The sequence below is a fragment of the Triticum urartu genome, chromosome 6A (assembly GCF_056163025.1).
Source record: "Triticum urartu cultivar PI428250 chromosome 6A, HENAU_Tu73, whole genome shotgun sequence".
In the NCBI taxonomy this organism is placed as follows: domain Eukaryota; kingdom Viridiplantae; phylum Streptophyta; class Magnoliopsida; order Poales; family Poaceae; genus Triticum; species Triticum urartu.
Genome location: NC_141878.1, coordinates 188,249,921 through 188,255,268, shown reverse-complemented (window position 1 = coordinate 188,255,268; position 5,348 = coordinate 188,249,921).

The window sequence follows — 5,348 nt, the reverse complement described above, 5'->3', positions numbered from 1 at the left end:
TTCGAGCTTATACGGTTGAAGCTTTTTCACATAAGCATCGCAGTCCTAAACTTTAAGAAATGACAATTTGGGTTTCTTGCCAAACCACAGTTCATATGGTGTCGTCTCAACGGATTTCGATGGTGCCCTATTTAACGTGAGTGCATCCATCTCTAAAGCATAACCCCTAAACAATAGTGGTAAATCAGTAAGAGACATCATAGATCGCACCATATCTAATAAAGTGCGATTACGATGTTCGGACACACCATTACGATGTGGTGTTCCAGGTGGCGTGAGTTGCGAAACTAATTTGCATTGTTTCAAATGAAGACCAAACTCATAACTCAAATATTCACCTCCACGATCAGATCGTAGAAACATAATTTTCTTGTTACGATGATTTTCCACTTCACTCTGAAATTCTTTGAACTTTTCAAAAGTTTCAGACTTATGCTTCATCAAGTAGATATACCCATAACTGCTCAAATCATCTGTGAAGGTCAGAAAATAACTATACCCGCCGCGAGCATCAACACTCATCGGACTGCATACATCAGTATGTATTATTTCTAATAAGTCTGTTGCTCGCTCCATTGTTCTGGAGAACGGAGTCTTAGTCATCTTGCCCATGAGGCATGTTTCGCAAGCATCCAGCTATTCATAATCAAGTGATTCCAAAAGCCCATGAGCATGGAGTTTCTTCATGCGCTTTACACTAATATGACCTAAACGGCAGTGCCACAAATAAGTTGCACTATCATTATTAAACTTATATCTTTTGGCTTCAATATTATGAATATGTGTATCACTACTATCGAGATTCAATTAAAATAGACCACTCATCAAGGGTGCATGACCATAAAAGATATTACTCATATAAATAGAACAACCATTATTCTCTGATTGAAATGAATAACCATCTCACATCCAACAAGATCCAAATATAATGTTCATGCTTAACGCTGGCACCAAATAACAATTATATAGGTCTAAAACTAATCCCGAAGGTAGATGTAGAGGTAGCGTGCTGACCACGATCACATTGACTTTGGAACCATTTCCCACGCGCATCGTCACCTCGTCCTGATCCAATCTTCCCTTAATCCATAGCCCCTGTTTCGAGCTGCAAATATTAGCAACAGAACCAGTATCAAATACCCAGGCGCTACTGCGAGCATTATTAAGGTACACATCAATAACATGTATATCAAATATACCTTTCACTTTGCCATCTTTCTTATCCTCCAAATACTTGGGGCAGTTCTGCTTCCACTGACCAGTCCCTTTGCAGTAGAAGCACTCAGTCTCAGGCTTAGGTCCAGACTTTGGCTTCTTCACTTGAGCAGCAACTTGCTTGCCGTTCTTCTTGAAGTTCCCCTTCTTCCCTTTTGCCCTTCTTCTTGAAACTAGTGGTCTTTTTGACCATCAACACTAGATTCTCCTTCTTGATTTCTACCTCCGCAGCTTTTAGCATTGCGAAGAGCTCGGGAATTGTCTTATCCATCCCTTGCATATTATAGTTCTTCATGAAGCTTTTGTAGATTGGTGGTAGTGATTGAAGAACTCTGTCAATGACACTATCATCAGGAAGATTAACTCCTAGTTGAGTCAAGTGGTTGTGGTACCCAGACATTCTGAGTATATGTTCACTGACAGAACTATTCTCCTCCATCTTGCAACTGTAGAACTTGTTGGAGACTTCATATCTCTCAATCCAGGCATTTGCTTGAAATATTAACTTCAACTCCTGGAACATCTCATATGCTCCATGATGTTCAAAATGTCGTTGAAGTCCCGATTCTAAGCCGTAAAGCATGGCACACTGAACTATCGAGTAATCATTGGCTTTGCTCTGCCAACGTTCATAACATCTGGAGTAGCTCCTGCAGCGGGCTTTGCACCTAGCGGTGCTTCCAGGACGTAATTCTTCTGTGCAACAATGAGGATAATCCTCAAGTTACGGGCCCAGTCCGTGTAGTTGCTACCATCATATTTCAACTTAGCTTTCTCTAGGAATGCATTAAAATTCAAAGGAACAGTAGCACATGCCATTTATCTACAACAACATAGACATGCAAAATACTATCAGATACTAACTTCATGATAAATTAAAGTTCAATTAATCATATTACTTAAGAACTCCCACTTAGATAGACATCCCTCTAGTCATCTAAATAATCACGTGGTCCATATCAACTAAACCATGTCCGATCATCACATGAGATGGAGATGTTTTCAATGGTGAACATCACTATGTTGATCATATCTACTATATGATTCACCCTCGACCGTTCGGTCTCAGTGTTCCGAGGCCATATCTACATATGCTAGGCTAATCAAGTTTAACCTAAGTATTCTGCTTGTGCAAAACTAGCTTGCACCCGTTATATGTGAACGTAGAGCTTATCACACCTGATCATCACGTGGTGTCTCCGCACGACGAACTATAGCAATGGTGCATACTCAGGGAGAACACTCATACCTTGAAATTTAGTGAGAGATCATCTTATAATGCTACCGCAAAACTAAGCAAAATAAGATGCATAAAAAGATAAAAATCACATTTAATCAAATAAGTGATATGATATGGCCATCATCATCTTGTGCCTTTGATCTCCATCTCCAAAGCATCATCATGATCACCATCATCACCGGCTTGACACCTTGATCTCCATCGAAGCATCGTTGTCTTCTCGCCAACTATTGCTTCTACGACTATCACTACCGCTTAGTGATAAAGTAAAGCAATTACAAAGAGACAACCATATGGCTCCTGCCAGTTGTTGATAACTATTACAAAACATGATCATCTCATACAACAATTTATATATCAGCACGTCTTGACCATATCACATCAGAGCAAGCCCTACAAAAACAAGTTAGACGTCCCCTACTTTGTTGTTGCAAGTTTTACGTGGCTACTACGGGCTTCTAGCAAGAACCGTTCTTACCTACGCATCAAAACTACAACGATTTTTCGTCAAGTTTGCCGTTTTAACCTTCAACAAGGACCGGGCGTAGTCACACTCGATTCTACTAAAGTTGGAGAAACAGACACCCACTAGCCACCTGTGTGAGAAGCACGGCGGTAGAACCAGTCTCATGAACACGGTCATGTAATGTTGGTTTGGGCCGCTTCATCCAACAATACCACCGAATCAAAGTATGACATGCTGGTAAGAAGTATGACTATTATCGCCCACAACTCTTTGTGTTCTACTCGTGCATATAATATCTACGCATAAACCTGGCTCTGATACTGTCGGTTTTCTGGGAACGGCGGTCCATAGACTTGCCTGCCTGCGGCCTACGGCGTGGCTCAAAGGGGGGCCCAGCACGGCCCATCTTCATCAACACAGACCTAAGACCCTCGCGAGGGGCCAAGCCTCGCGGGGCGGATGACACGGAGCTTCCTTAGGCACGGCCTCACCAGGATGGCTCGCGAGGAGGCGGAGAGATCAAGGCAGGGTACCTCACGAGGTGCCCGTGACGCAAGCCATGACGACCAAAGGCGCCAGGCGGGCGCCAGCCCGCGCAGCGTCCTCCTTTCCTCTTTGGTGCAAAGGGAGCTAACGCAGGCGAGAGCATCAAGCAAAGGCACCCGTTTTGGTGCAACGACACCAAGACCAGTCCAACGGCAGGAAGGAAGTCATTGTGGAGCCCAAGCCAGCGTCACCACCAGAGCCTTTGGCAGGCGAGGACCAACTTTAGTCAGGATAAGTGTACCTGATGTTCCCCTTCAAAATGGCCAATTGTTGGCGCCCTTCCCGCTCAATATTTGGGAAGAGGCCCAGGGCCATTGCCTATAAATAGGACCAGCCACCCACAGGGAGAGGAGGTTCAGGTTCGGGTTCGAGATCGAGCATCGAGGATCAAGGATCGGATCGAAATCAGAGAGAGAGAAGGGTGACTGAACTCCTCCTAGCAGTTCGTCCCCCCCCCCCCAGCTAAGAACAGACCCTCGCGAGGCTGTTCTTCCTTGTATTATTCATCATCATCAGCCCAAGAGGCAATCCACCACACCACACACTGGAGTAGGGTATTACACCACAACGGTGGCCCGAACCAGTATAAATCCTGTGTTTCTTTTGCTGTTCTTTCCTTAGCTTACATCTTAGCGAGGCGGAGGGGTGCAGGTAGGTAGGAGGCAAAATCTCCACGCGCACCCCAGTGTTCGAACCTCAAGGATCTGCTAGAATCCGAAATCCAACATTTGGCGCGCCAGGTAGGGGTGTCGCCGGAATTCGTCTTCCACCACCCCGTTCTCCTCCGACCATCGCGCCCATGTATGACGCTCGTCAGGCCCGCGCCGAGCGCCGGGCCGCTCTCGCTTCCCGCGTAGCCCAGACGGCTCCTATCGACGGGCGTCCTCGCAGTTCCCCGTCACCTGCCGTCAACGCCGCCACCGGCCCGGCGGCAGACGAGCAGCAAGCATCGTCTCAGCATCCGTCGGTGCAGCAAGACGGCCGCACCACTACTCCCTCGCTCACCCCAGCTGGTTCTTCGTCCCGCGCGCTCCGCGCACCCATGGAGGCTCGAGCTGCGCTCATCGCGGCAAACGAGCTCCTGCGCTACCGTCCCGTCGACGACGTCTATGAATAATGGCTCGACCGCGTCGCCGAGCTCGTCCCCGCCGCAGGGGGCTCTCCTGCGCCGTCCGTTCCGCTGCACCGCACCCCGCCCCGCGCGGGCGACGAGGCTCCGGCGGCACCCCGGCTGCCACCTCCTCAAGAAGGCGCCATGGCTCCAAGGCGCGTGGCCCCTGGGCGGAACCCGCTCCGTCAAGTGCCAGCGCGGCAAGAGCAGAGCTGCCAAGAAGCCCCTCGCCCGCAAGAAGCTGCCCGGGCGCTCCCTGCTCCAGCACGTTGCGACCATGCTCCTGCTCCCACACGCCAAGACCCCGCGCTGCTCCTAGCTGCAGCGCGTGGGGACATGCAAGACCAAGTTCTCCGTCACCCAAGGCCTCCCGTGGCCACAGCAGGCTGCCGTGCCTTCACCACCGAGCTACGCAGCGCCGCGTGGCCCGGCAAGTTCAAGCCAGACCTGCCTCCTCGTTACGACGGCACGGCCGACCCTGCAGAGTTCCTCCAGCTCTATGAGCTGGGCATCGAAGCTGCGAACGGAGACGAGAAGGTCATGGCGAACTGGTTTCCCATGGCGCTCAAGGACGGGGCCCGCACCTGGCTCCTGAACCTGGCTCCAGGCATGATCTCCTCCTGAGACGAGATGCGCACCCGCTTCATCGCCAACTTCCAAGGTACTCGCGACCGGCCACCCGCCGTGAGCGACATGCGCCGCATCAAGCAACAACCCGGGGAGATCCTGCAGAAATACATCCAGCGCTTCAACAACGCACGCCTCAAGAT